Consider the following 15,702-nt stretch of genomic DNA (forward strand, 5'->3'; position numbering starts at 1 on the left):
ACCCTGATGACATGTACCAAATATGGGTGAAATCGGCTCACAACCAGGCCTGAAATCTCGATTAGCACTTTATCATGCGAGGGTATAAATGTTCGGTGACAGCCGAACTTAGCCCTTCCTTACTTGTTTTATTTATATATCGTTTCAAATAAAAAAGTTTTCCATGCAAGATCTTGAATTTGATTGGTCAGTTTGTGTGGCAGCTATATGCTATAGTAGTCCAAACTGAACACATTTCTTGGAGACTGTAGCGATAGCTTGAGCAATAGTTTGTGCCAAATTTCGTGCAGATAACTTGTCGAATGAAAAAGTTTTCCATATAAGAACTTGAGTTGCATCGTTCAGTGTGTTATCCAGCTATATGCTATAGTAGTCTGATATCGGCGATTCTGAAAAAAGCGAGCTGCTTAGTGAGAAATGGATGTGTGCAAAATTTCATGTCGATATTTCAAAAGCTGAGGAACATAAATCGCTTAATACGTTAAGGCACCCATTCCATAAATTTTGTGACTCCACTTCATTCATTTGCTGCCATTGAACTTAGTTTTCCAAACACTTGTAACTGATTTCCTATTTTAGTTACCGAAAAGCTTGTTCGAGATCCATTTCAAAGACCGAAATCCCTGATAAACTGTTTTTATAACATCGGTCTTTTACTACATTTAATGAAAAACAGTTCCACCGTGTCGAATCAAGACAATCCTAATCATCCTAACAGAACCAAAGATAGTACAAGTTCACGAATTTTACGTCGTCGGCTATTCGCGGATACTCACAAAAGGAAGTCCTTTACTGTCAAAGCGGAGGCTTCCTTTAGTGGTCCAGTTGATTTCGCCGAGGTAGTTCTTAACACAACCATCGACTCGGTCAAATCAAAGCTCTGCAGAGTCTATTTGTCATTACCAAGACACAACTGTCGAATTGTGAATAAATAGCATGGGTTATGATATTGGCTTTGCGACAACGCTGGTCATCCTAATAGAATCAAAGATCGTTCAAATTCATGAACTCTGCGGACTTTTTTCCTTGTGACGCTTATTCGCGGAAACTCTAAACAGGAAGTCCTTTAGTGTCAAAGCGGAGCTCCGAAGGGTCCAGTTCACTTAGCCGAGGTGGTACATAATGGGACTATCGTATTTGGTTAATATAAGAACAGAAAAGCGAATCGTCCTGACGGAACCAAAGATCGTTGAAGTTCATGAACTTCAGAACTGTTCTCCTAAATCTTCTATAGCAACAAATTGGTGCTACGCAAAGTCCAATTGACATTACCGAAGCAGAACCATAGAATTTGGAGCTAATAAAATTAGTTGAAGCATCAGTTTTAGTTAAGTTTATGAACTTAATCAACTGATTTTCTTACAGCGGATTTGGACGGCATTCCTAGAAAAATCTTCCAAAAGTATTATATTAGAGCTTTGAAAGTCCAATTGGCATTACTGAGAAACTATGACCAGATCGGATTAAAAAACAAATGCTGACTAACGAATCTATCTGTAAGTATACGAGGAAGCTCTGAAGATCTCGTTCGGCCTTTTCTTCATCTCTAAAAAAAGTATTTTTGTTACTGTTCTGAACAAAAATGGCCACTGGGGTGCCTGTTTCAGAAGCTCTGAGGCCCAAACTGCGAACCTGCCGTGCTGCAAATTCAATACTGGGAAAATGGGATTCTAAAGACGTGGGATTTTAAAGACGTGGTTTTAAAATTCACTTAAGATTCCTTTGGCAAATGTTGAACTTATGGTGTCGATTGTGAATTGAGCATACCGGACTAAGTCTTCTACTGCGGTCACAGAACCAATAATACTACTGACTTTTTTCAGATTTCCAGCCTAAAATCTTGCAGCTTTCAAGAAATAATTGCATTTCAAAGACGATTTTATGAACCACCCTTTGATACAAGCGCATTCCGTCGAGTACCAGCACTTCACAACAAAGGCATGAGGTATTAATAAGGTAAGATTAATGCCACCGAATCCACTCGACAACAAAGTATCTTTCGAAGCAAACAGCTTACATTATCTACATTCTAAGCGAGTACGAGCGCATAATCGGCCAACGAATGTTCAATCTACGCTACGCTAGTTAGCCGTTTATTACATTCCCTAGACCCGTCTATTTGGTCTTGCGCAGCAATTTGACGCTCCGCGTGTCAGGCGATCCAATATGAAAGGTTTCATTAATACATTGCACTAAATAAGCGCCTTAATGCTTCTGCAATAATTAGACAAACTGTCTGCAATGAAAAGCCAAATGCTAATGGAATTGAACGGGTACGTACTTAAATGTATATGTGTGCGTGTGTGCATACAGTTGCAGATACTATATACATACATGTAGTGGCAACTTGGGACCGCATACCAGAGATACCAGCGATACCGTAAAACGAAAGCGATAAGCACAATCTAATAAGGTAGCTAGCTACACAGTAGGTAAAATTTATGGTGTTGAATCGAATTTTGGTGGATTTGAAAATAGGCGATACTTTGAGTTTACTACAAGATGTAAATAAAACTTATAAATTACTTAATTAAAAGTATTTATGATCCGATGCACGCGAAATTCTAGACATTTTTCATCACTTATCGTTCACATACAAACAGTATTGCTTCAAAACTAATCGAAAGTCCTGCGATTTACTATATGCTTCTTCTTTGGCACTACAACAAAGGGTCGGTCTGGGCCAAGAACACAAATCATCGCAGGTTTCCATTGTATGCGTGGCAGCCCCTACTTACGTCGTCCACCCATGGATCTTGAGCCGTAAGTGCTTTTCTCTGGAGCAGCATCTTCCATGCGAAAGACGTGGCCTAACCAGCGCGGTTAACTATATCCACGTCGCCATATAACTCATACAGTTCGCGATTCCATCTTCTTCTATACTCATCTCCTACTCCGATGGTTCCAAAGATCTTGCGAAGAACAGTTCTCTATAATGATTCAAATGCCTTTCCATCTCAGGTCGCCATCGTCCATGTTTCTGCGCCGTATAATAGGACGGGAATAATGAGGGATTTATAGAGTGTAATTTTTGTTCGCCGGAACTACTTTTTAATTGCCTAACGATCCCAAACTAGCACCTATTGATAAGGGTTATTTTGCGCTTGATCTTCAGACTGAAATTATTGGTAGTATTTATATTGGTTCATTGATAAAACAAAGTCATTAATTTTTTGAAATTTATAGCTGTCAACAGTGGTTGTCCCCAGGACGGGAGGAATCTTTATATGTGCCTTCGAGCTACTTTGTCTTGCCCTCGTTCACTCGTTCACCACAAGACCAATCTCTTCCGCCTTTTTTCTATTCTTGAAAAGGCTGCCAATGATATCATTATCATCTGTGTACCCCAGTAGCATTATACGTTTTAGAGTAGACGAAGCCACTGCGGCTTATGGACGTATTACTTCTTCTAGCTTGTATTAAAAAAGATGCTCGAGAGAGAATCCCCCTGTCTAAGACCTTGTTTAGTATCGATATTCTCGGTACCGTTCTTCTCGATTTTGAGGGATCGGAGGTTGTGCTCAACGTCATTCTGCATAGCCGTATGAGTTTCGCAGGGATACTGAAGTTAGGAGTGGCGTCGAATATGCAGCTATGAAATCGACAAAAAGGTGATGAGTAACGATTCCAGGATTTGAGGTATTGTGAAGATCTGATATATGGTGGACGGTTCGATGAGTCTTTCACACAATTCTGTGGAAAGAACTTTATAGGCGATATTGAGATTGCGGAATGTTTTTCTTGTTTTTTCTTGTGAATAGAGCAGAGTACACTCCTATTCCAATCATTGGGCTTGTATTCATCCGATTACATCAAGCTTGGCAGCTGGACCATGTGCTTTTCCAGCAACTCAACACCGGTTTTAAACAACTTTCTTGTTCTTAAGCCACCTTAGAGCACCTCGTCTTGTTCGGGTGATCGCGGTAGATTGTTGACGCGAATTCTTCTTCGTCCGTCGCAGCACTTCTTCCGCCATTTAAGAGGTTTCGAGGAAATTATTTTCGTATCCTTTATGTTATTAAAAGTGCGCCTTAGAAGAGTATAATAGTTTCGATACAGCCGAAGTTAAGGTTTTTATCAGGTTTTAAAAAATTCGAACTAATTTTGAGGCACATTTTCGATCACTTCTAAGTAGAGAGATATTTTAACTAGTTTCCGATAGTATTTCTAAAAAAAAAAATAGTAGAGTTTTGGTTTCTACTTTCCGAAACTGAGGGTTATTTTAGTAGATAAACTTTATTTAGTGGACGATATGGGATCCAATCACAACTTCTATTCCATTTCCCGGCTTTCTCTGCTGCTTGAATTTATTCATTACCGCGAAGATTCATCGTGTATATAAGTTCATTATAAATCGAAATCTGTTGAAAAGAGAGCCGGTGCTTACACAGCTTAAACCAGGTTTAATTTTTTCAATAGGCTTCAAGTAAAAAAATCGCAAAGCTGGACCTGAGTTCTTAATTTGACAAAAGAAGTTGTCGTCAAAGAAGCTCTCCAAAGCAAAGGTGTTCAATAAATATTATTATCTCGAGGTTTTAAGGCACACAAAGTCCAGAACTCAATTTTTTCGACTCTTTCGATTCCATTTGAGGCACTATTTCAAAAACCCAGAATCCTCAGTAAAAAGGTGAGGAGGTAAATAAGTATAGCTTATGGAAGTTTTCAGGGTCAGAAGAATTTCATTGTTGGATCTTTAACACTCCTTTTATTTCTGCAGCATCAAAAAGGTGCTTGATTTACCAATAACAAATTTCTGCTACCTTTTCCTACAGGGTAAGTAAGTAGATAAGTCTATAGCAATGCACATGGAGGCAAATCAGCTAGTCAGCGCTATTCAACAAAGCACAAAGCGTTGTTATGCATATCTCTTCATACATACACACATATGTACATATAATCATAAGTACTTATATGAGTGTAATACCAACATTGTTGTTGCTTGTTTGCACAATTAGAAATATCTAATTGGCATTGGTATTAAATGTCGTAACTAAATACCGTACTTTAGCATTTATGCACGGATCGAAGTGTATATACGCATGTATACATAGTCTTAGTGCAAGTGCAAATGACCACAGGAACACACATCCATACTTATATGTATATAGGTGGCCGTACATATGTATTTACAATTAGTAGTTAAGCAGAGCTGCGAAACAATTGCACATTGTCCACAAATATAGCGAACGCTTGCACAAGCGCATAAACACCGGCATGCAACAGACCTTGGGTATAATTTGCGATATCTTTTGTATCAGCTTAACACATTGCAAGCCAAATGAATGTAATCATTACCAGGTATTCTGTTTAGTAATGATTAATGAAATACATTTTGAGAAGACACAGCCCACCAGCTATACAGAGAATACATCGAACCTTCCTTACTTGTTTTTTCATAGCCAATGTTTCAATGCATTGATCTCTAAGTGATCGGCATGTATACAAATCAAGTATAAGCAATCCTTTAGAAAGTCTTTTAAATTCAACTTTGTTTCGGTCGATAAGTTTCCGTTTTGTCTCAAACATTTTCTTAAATAGTCTCATGAATTCGGCTTCGAGATCGTTTAATGGCTATCGAAGCATAAAAGCAGATATGTCGTAAAGTTAATGAAAAGACCCAGTCTTTTAAATAATGTCTTGGAAATATTAGGTTGTCAAAAAAGTCTTGCGGTATTTTTTTGAATTTTCAATTGTTCTTAAATTTTTTTTGATGACTCATACCCAGCTCTTGACCGATGCTACGGCTGCTACTAAGCCGGTCTCTTTCGACCAATTCAGCGATTTTATCGCAATTTTCGACGACAGGCCTTCCGGAGCGTGGCGCATTTTCGACCACCGCTACACCAGAACGAAAACGTTGAAACCATCATTGTGCAGTGGAAATCGAAACTGTATCGGGTCCATAAACTGCACAAATTTTATTGGCGGCTTGAGATGTATTATTAATGAAATGAAACTGAGTTTCATTCGAAATACTATCTGATTAAAAATGACCAGGATTGTCAAAGAAACTAGGTTTTATTCTATTTTAACAAAGATGTCAACGCTTTTTACAATTTCCCATACACTTTCCCATAAACCTCGGCTAGAATGGCTTTCCGTCCCTTTAGTTTACTTTGATTTTTTCATTTTTAGTTCGTTCCGTTTTGGGAGCACCATTCGCTAGACTGTTGGGTAGTTTCGACGCGGTGTTCACAAACACGTCTCAAGATCGGGATCAGTCAAGCATACCATTGGCAACCTTCCTCGATGTGATTTTGACAAAAGATTGAAGTCCCATACACCAAACATTAACTAAAATGTGTCGATCCTTAAAAAATGTTGAGGTTCTTTGATATTTCCAAGACAACGATTTCCAAGCACTGTTCCTGTCACTTTTCGATCTTATCGTCGAGGCTTTAAAGATGACTGGCTTATTGGCCTGCCAGAGTAAACTAAACTAATCTATAGGTTAGTCATAATCAGATATGAGCTTAGCCACCTCGAGAGAAAGAAACAAAAAAAAACGACTCAGCTCATCCATCAATAATAGTTGAAACTTTCGCGGTGTAGAGAGATAAGGCATGTTAGCAATGAGTCTTATTCGCGGTTAAAGAGCAAAAACAACGACAAGCTTCGTTATCTTGAGTTCGATCAGAGTCTCAAGAGGGTCGGCGGTATGAAAACTCTTTCTAGAATTACTTTTCAGTAACCAGAGACAATCCACAACATTTCATGAAAGCTAAACAATGCTCTCACATACATACATACATACGGCATACAAAATACAATTGTACATACATACAAACATGTCTACACACAATATATTTGAGGCTGATGGATTAGCATAGAAAAAATGTTCTTCACTTCCGTCTCGCATTCAAAGATCGCTGAGTATACAAGTAACAATTAATAAGCAAACATACAGCAACAACAACAACAACAACAAATACAATAACAACAGACACATTGCGCACGCCGTCACTAAGTCTACCTTGACAGTTAGGCTTGGCTGGACTGTTGATCTATTCGTACGCTGCTAAGTACTTCAAATGTTGAGCGAAAGCGTTAAACACACCAGCGCAAACACACACATACACAGGCATATCCACACACACGCATAAGCATTAACGCCAACACCGGACAATAGCGACACCAACACACTTCACAAAAGTCAACTGATAGCTAAACTGAATAACAACAAAAACAAATAACAACAATATATTGGTTATGCCARCTTAGTTTTAACAACAACAACTACTACTACTACAATACTAATAATAAAATATTCACAATGTCAACAACAGAATAGCAACAATTGTTTCACAGCGACATCATACATACTCGTAAATKCCAACAACAACAACAATAACAACAAATGGTAGGTAAATAACAACAAAATATGCATACTATGGATGTGGGTGTTGTCTATGTACATATGTAGTACATACAACAGTGGAGCAAACAACAAGTAAAAACGTTAACCTCGGCTGCACCGCAGCTATATACCTTATAGCGAATATATGCATAACTAAACCTTGAAACTGACTAACGGTTTGCAAGTTCTTGCTAGCCACGAAGTTTGGTATAAACAACCTTCGTAAGATCTCTTATATTGATTTTGATCGATAAATTTGTATGGCAGCTATATGCTATAGTGGTCAGATCTCAATAATTTGTCCAGAATATTGTAGCGTTGCCTTAAAAAGTAATATATACTAAATTTCGTGGAGACATCTCGTCAAACGAAAAAGTTTTCCATATAAGGACTTAATTTGACCGATCAGTTTGTATGGCAGCCATATCATTTAGTGGTCCGATTTGAATAAGTTCTTGGGAAAATATACCATTAACAAAGAAAATAATTTGTGCAAAATTTCTTGAATATTCTTCATCAAATGAAAAAGTTTTTCATATAAGGACTAAATTTTGACCGATCAGTTTGTATGGCAGCTATATACTATAGTAATCCGATCTGAATAATTGGTTCGGAATATTATAGCGCTGTCTTAAAAAATAATATTTATCAAATTTCGTGGAGATAGCTTGTCGAATGAAAAAGTTTTCCATAAAAGAACTTATTTTTGACTGATCAGTCGGTATGGCAGCTATATCCTATAGTGGTGCGATCTTAATAATTTTTTATAGAGTATTAGAGCGTTGGATATCCGATGTCTCTCTCTGGGTATTAAAAACTTCCTGACAAACTTAATATACTCTGTTCAGGGTAAAAATATGTCTATCTACAAGCTGCTGAAGAGAGGCGTAAGAAGAAGAAGCAGAAGAAGTAAGCGTTGAAAAAAAGCTGAAATAAAAAATGGAGTGCAAAAAAATAGAAACAATGTTGGTATTCAAGTGGTTTTTAATGTTATTTCCTCGCAAAGGTATATTGTTGTTGTTCCCTTCTGTTGTWGTTGTTGAAGTATGCAGTGCCAAGCAACAGCCCAGCACAAGTGCGGTGCCTCAGGTATACGCAGAGCAAACGTGGAGGCATATAAAGGCAGATACTTGTACTTCAATTGCCGGCAATAACATTTGCAAGCAACACATACACACACAGCAACATATTTACATAGCTATATGCATATGTGTGAGTGTGGACACCAAATATGAATACAAAACACACAAATATGATTGCCAAGAAAGTTGTGGACGCAGCTTTTTCTGTTATTCTGTTGCGCATGCCAAAGCATGGCAACAACATGCGGCGAACAACAATTGTCAACAACATTCTGCGAAAATTCTCTGAACACACCGAACTGCGAATTCGTTCAGGCATAACTGGAGAAGCAGCTAGACAACAAAGTAGGGCTATTTTCAGTGCCAATTCTCAAGAAAACACACACATATGTGTATACATATGTATGTATGTAGAAAAGTATGTGTGTGCTGTAAGCCGGGGCCGGTCTTGCGGATTCCTTGCCAAGTTTTCAGCTTGATTTCTTCTTATTTTTCGCCATCTATGCGTTTAATTAGCAACTAGTTGCCCTTACACTTAGCAGCAACTTTGTTGTTGTTTGGCTAATTTGATGGCAGCCTGATTGGTAAGGCACTTTAACCGGTTGGCGGTGGATTGCACCAGGTACGGTGGCGGCGGAGGCAAAAAGGCGAGTAAAATGTCCGACAAAGTAACACATCAAATTCCATAAATACGCAGGTTAAGCAAATTATGCAACATTGTTGTTAAAGAGAATTGATAATGCTGTATCAGAAACATAGTAAAAGAGGGTTGCCATTGAAGACGATAAATTTATTTGGTTTGTCGTTGTTGCTTATTAAACTTAGAATATATGGTGTATACATATATTATTAAGAATACAATTAAATATTACGTAATTGTTTAAACGGTATGTAAAAAAGGGTTGCCACTGTATTAAAATTTAAACAACAATTTGTGAACAAGAAGGTTATTCACAAATGTTTTTTGAATTATTAAATAAAATTGAAAAATAATAGTTTTGTTTCAGCAATATATTAAAAGAGAGTTGCCACTAATACCGAAATAAATTTTTCGAAAAATTTAAATTTCGAGTTTATAATATGTACTATTTAGTATCAACAATACAATTGATGTTAAGTTTTCAAAAATATATAGCAACACAGAGTTGCCACTGAATCCGAAATAAATATTTCAAAAAATGTGAACTTATAGTTTATCTTATATACTATATATTATTAACATTACGATAATTACTAACTGTTTAAAAAATATTTAGTAACACAAGGTTGCCACTGTATTAAAATTTAATAACAATTTGTGAACAAAAAAAATTTATTTAGAAATGTTACATCAATTTTAAATTAAAATTTAGAAAAAGATTTTGTATCAGAAATATAATAAGATAGGGTTGCCATTGACTCCGAAAAAAATATTTAGAAAATTTTAAAAGTAAAGTATATAATATATGTATACTATATATTATTAACAATATAATTAACACTAACTGTTTACAAATATACGTATCTAGTTGCACAGGGTTGCCACAGTTTAGAAAACAGTTTGAGAATAAAAACCTTTATTCCCAAATGTGTTATGAATTTGTAAATAAAATTTAAAAAATTATTTGAGATACCAAAAATCAAGTAAAAGAGAGTTGCCGCTGAATGCGAAAAAAATATTTCGAAAAACTTAAAATTAAAGTATATTATATACATACATATGTATACTATATATTATTAACAATACACTTAACATTAAAAGTTTACAAAATTTAAAGTCACACAGGGTTGCCACTGAGTCCGAAAAAATCTATTACAAAAATTTCAAATTGGAAACAACCTATACATATGTATATATGTAGATATTGAATTAAAATTAAATGTGAACTGTTCAAAAATATCTAGAAAAAAGGGTTGCCACAGTACTCAAATTTGAAAAAAAAATGCGAACAAAAAGGCTTTGACCAAACGATAAATATAATCTTTTCGTGCAAACTTTAGATATAAATTTAAACAACTTTTATAAAAGATATAAAGTATAATAACAGTGGAAACCATCACAAATTTGCGTAGATGTTCTGCTTCTATTTTCGCTGTATCATCTGGATGGCTAAAAGTATGATTTTCTGAGCTGTTCTTTTAGCCAATCATACAGTAGTGAACCACAAGAGCTCTGAGTTCATAGCCGAAGCTCCTGCCTGTTCCCATCAAGCTTTTGAAACCCAGAGATGAGCATAGACCTGGTGTATTACATAATTTTGGGAACGCTGAGCTCGAAACTGAAGTCCCGTTTACCCTATTATGTCATAATTTTTTTCTAACCTCCAAAAATATGGTGATGTTTTAGTGGCAAACTGATCTTTTCAAGGGTTTTTTTTTTTTTTTTTTTTTTTTTTTTTTTTTTTTTTTTTTTTTTTTTTTTTTTGTAATATTGACGAATTTGCTTGAAACTTGTTATTCAGAACTTTCGGGGTCTATGACTAAGATATTTACGAGCATAACTCCTCAAAACTATGAAAAGCTTAACTAACATATTTCTAATAAAGGACTTATATTTACTATGTACCATGGTTTTACACAATGATTAATCTCCCGCAAAAAATCACATTATTCAAATTGCCACAAATGCATTAACGTCAACTTATTTAAAATAAATACTTAACTGTATATACGTATATAATGTTATGTACATAATCGTGTGCATGATTTGTTACACAAAATGGCTTTTCATATAAGCGAGGCAAAAAGACTTGTCGGCATGCAAAGCGATACCTTATATAGTTCCATGGGATTTGTCAGGTTTACAATTCACCTTTCGGCCTGCCTCACATGGCTGCTGTTGCTGTTGCTTTGACACGCACATATTCATCTAATGTAATGCGCTTAGCATATTTAATAAGACCGACAATGCGATACGTGCTCATAAGCGGAGAAGCGGACAAAAAGCAAACCAAAAACGAAGTCAACTATGTTTTAACAAACACGCGCGACCATTTAACTAGATTTTATTTACATATTTACGGTAATGGTGTGGTAGAAAATTATATATATATATATGAGTATTATGTATGTATATGCGTACATATATACATCAACATTCTTATATATACATTTGCGCTTAGAAATATTAGCTTTTTGAAACAATTGCGGTCTTTCAGACCAATATGTGTATTAGGGTGGGTCAAAAAAAAAAAATCCAACTCATTTTTGAAGCGCCTTTCTTATTCACCTCTAACCCAATTTTTCAGAGTACGAAGCAAAAGAAAAACATTCGATTTTTTTTGCACCATCCTAATGTGTATGTATGTTATATGGCGACTTCTTATTTGAAAAGCCATATTCACACATTATTACTTCTCGGCTAATGAAAAAGATTTCCATAGAAGTACTTGATTGATTGATTATATGCTGTAGTGGTACGATATCGGCGGTTCGGACAAATGAAAAGCTTTTAGAGGAGAGAAGAACGTGTGCAAAATTTCAGATCGATATCGCAAAACCTGAAGGGCTAATTCTGGTATATACAGACAGTTAGACAGTCAAATGGACAGACAAACTGGCATGTTGAAATCGCCCCAGCTTGTCGCTGATCGTTTATAAGATATCCGACGTTGCCTTCTGATTGTTACAAACGCCGTGGCATAGCCTGTTCAGGGTATAAACACCGAACAGAAGCATTCTCCTAATTTACTTCAGAGCAGTATTCTGCCACGTCAACAACAACTAACTCGATTTGGTTTAACAGCGATAATTAAGTATAGTTTCACAGTCTTACACCATTGTGAATATTAGAAAAAATGTGAGCCCTGAAAAGTTCATCGGATGATTAGAGTTTTATGTATGTAGGAAAAGTTTGAGAATATGTCGTCCATCCATACGAAAGAAGATTCCTCATTTTGCGACTACTACCCATAGCATCAAACATGTTCTATGGAACCTAATCAGTAAAAAGGTAAAATCTACAGGTATAGACCGCGAACTGGTAGGACTTAATCAGTTTTGCCTTAATCCTGTTGAATAAGATTATTTTTTGAGGTAGAAATTTGTATCTAAATAAACAGGAGCGCAATACGATTAAAATTTTATGAAGCTTAATATTAAGCAGAGTGTTCATGTACCTAACCGCCGTGGCGGCGTCTTATGACGATCATCCGAAGACCTTCCTTCAATTTTTGTATAATTTTTACATCAAAGCCGGACCGATTATTGCAATAGATCGAAATGTTTCTCAGAAATCGGGCAGTCTTAGTTACTTTATAAGCTAACAAAAGAAAACAATGATCCACAGAAAAGAAGTCTCGTGAAGTGGCAACTTAGCTATTGAAGCATTAATGTGGCATTAAAAAGAGAATAAGGGGAAGACAGAATAGCTGGTGTGAAGAAATGAACAGTTAAAGATTCTGGAAATAACTAGCATTGAATATTGCAAACGATCCGAAGGTAATCAATAAGAAATAAATAGAATCGTATGCCAAAGCAAAAACTGCGTAAATTGCCAATATTCTTCGAATGGAAGAAAAGCCTGTAACTCTGAAAGTATGCAAGGTGATACCACTCCGTAATAAAAGTGGAATAGGGAGAACTTCTAAGATGAAGTAGAACTTTGATTCAACCAGAAACGATTCTGAGACAAGATATTAGGGTAACACTTAGCTTTGTATAAAAATCGTGAACAAAGTACTACTCGGTTAACCGATAGCCCTAGTTGCTAGAGTTTTTTTTTTTTCAAATTTATTGCAATTTCAATTATAATGAGTAATAATAACAATAATTTAAAAAAAAAAATTGCTATCGAAAATTAAATATAATTTGAAGCGGCGTTGCCACCTTATTAAAATTCAAAATTTTAAAACTTATCTGAGAAGTAAATTTGGGCTATATACGCTGGTAAGAAATCACTCTCATTAAAGAAAGCATTTCTTTTAAAATATTATTATTATTAGGATGTTGCCACCTAATTGGTATATTTGTAGAAAAAAAATTAATACTTACTTAGCATTTTGTAAGAACAGGTGATAGCAACAATTGGCTAACTGTGTAATTTTAGGCTTGTATAGAGTTGCCACCTGAAAGAATTTTAAAATTAAGTATTATTAAAAATATTTTATGAAATGTAAAAATTATTTTAATAATCATTAAATACAAAAATTAAAGAAAAAGTTTTTTTTTTTAACAACAAAAAAATAATTTATGGCATCTTTGCTTGTATTTGAAAAATTAGTCAAATTTTTATTATATTAAAAGTGTACTAAATAGACAGAAGTTCTAACCGCAAGTCCTCAATCAATATCTTATAAAGGATAACTATAAATACACATACATACATATTATCGCGCTTCCTCACAGCTGCATGCGATCATCTGGAGAACGCAGTACAGCTATATCCCGTCCTTACGCACCCATGCAACTTTTTAATTATTCATAATAAATATTACGTAATTCTTCAGTTATGTTTTGACTTTTTTATCTTTCGAAATATAGTCACGTACTAATGCATATGGTTATTGTTGTTGTAGGTTGCTGCTTCTACCCAATTGTATGCTTATGAGCGAGCGAGCAGCAGCCGCTTCGCCTTTGACCAGCGAAGTCAGTGAACTCTGTAGATCGCAAAAAGGAGAGAAAAGCAAAAGCACTAGCAAAATATGCCGCCAGTTGTGATAATGCGCGAAGATAGCGAACAGACAACAGCAGGATCAGTAGCAAAGGCGGCGAAATAGACGTATGGTAAATAAACCAAAATGAAAAAAAAATAATAATAATAAAAACACAACACAAATGTGGCATGAGGGATTCCGTCAAGTGCGTACAACGGGCCGTATGACGACAGTTTGACGTTGAAATGCCAACGAACTCGGCGACAGCCCGTTTGCTTAATACAATATGTAATCGCGCGCCTGTGTATGTGTGTGTTGCATACATGTGTTTGTATGTACTGACATTCCAGTGTGCACACACTTGGCACCCAATGGCGGAAGTTTAACTTGCCACAACACAGAAGCCATCAATGCGTGCAGACGTCACTGTCACCAGCGCCCTCACAAATGGACACAGGCGCTTACTTGAACACAACACATATGTCTACATACATATTTGCATAAAATATTGACTTTTCAGTTGCATCGCCTGATGGCATGTTTAAATTTTCACATGTCTTCGAGCGTGCTAACAGTGAACTTTTGGATACGGAGTAAGAGAGAGATGAAACAGGGGTGGTACTGGACGGGGTGGACTCTGGTCTCTTTGATATATGTACATGTGGTCACCCAAGTAATATCTATTTCTCTATTTTAAGTCGGGCCTGCTGAAGAACAAGATGAACTGTTATATTCAAATACTTCTGTAATCTAAACCGTAAAGATCGAAAAATTTCCAAGTTTAGAATTTTTTCTGACGTATGCACAAAGAGTCTTGAACTCAGCACAAATCTATCAAGGTGATTTATTTCTATGTCCATTATGTTCACCATCAAATAATCAGTCGTGGCACATCACTGTTCCTCCCACGTCACTGTTGATAGTCATAACCACGAAGTCGTAGATAATTTCGTATCTCTTGCCAAAAGGTGCTACGTCGAACTGAGTAGGCAAAGGAGGAGTAAAGTCTTCTCTTGACGAACAACGATCAAATTTTATAAGTCACTCATCATGCTCGTCCTGCTATATTGGACCGAAGGCAGAAGATCTGATGAGTCGATGTTACTAGTTTTCGAGAGAAGCGTTCTTCGGAAGATTGGAACGATAAGATGTAGATTTATGCCAGTCGCTCGTTCGTTTCGTTACTCTCTAAGCTTTGCAAACTGTTTTTGTTATCTGGTATCCAGTAAATTTGTTCTGGAGCACACAATTTTTTCACTTCATTTTCAAAATAAAAACAACCTTTCTGTACAGAAGACACGCCGAGTCAGATAACCATAAAAATTTAATATCCAAAGAGCTTTCCCAATTCCACACAACGTCCCATTTAAGGAAGATAAGGTATAAAAATCGCCAAAGCAGATATGTGAGCTAAATGGAACGTTAAATTTATGGTGAGAAATTTGATAACCTTCCAAGGCAAGCAGTCAGAGGAGACACAAGGCAGTGAAGGACAAAGATCATATTATTTAGATTAAAATCTCTATGTCGTGGTGTGTTTTTATAATTTTTGTAAGTAGTTTAATTTAAACCGTCATCTTACTCTTCTGACTCAACTTCGTGAGCATTCGAAAGAATTAAAACGTTTTTATTCATTACAGTCGACAGAATTTATACCATAAATTATAACCTGAAAGCAATATGTCTTCGT

The sequence above is a fragment of the Bactrocera latifrons genome, unplaced genomic scaffold, assembly GCF_001853355.1.
Source record: "Bactrocera latifrons isolate USDA-ARS-PBARC rearing strain unplaced genomic scaffold, ASM185335v1 scaffold_21, whole genome shotgun sequence".
Taxonomy (NCBI): Eukaryota; Metazoa; Arthropoda; class Insecta; order Diptera; family Tephritidae; genus Bactrocera; species Bactrocera latifrons.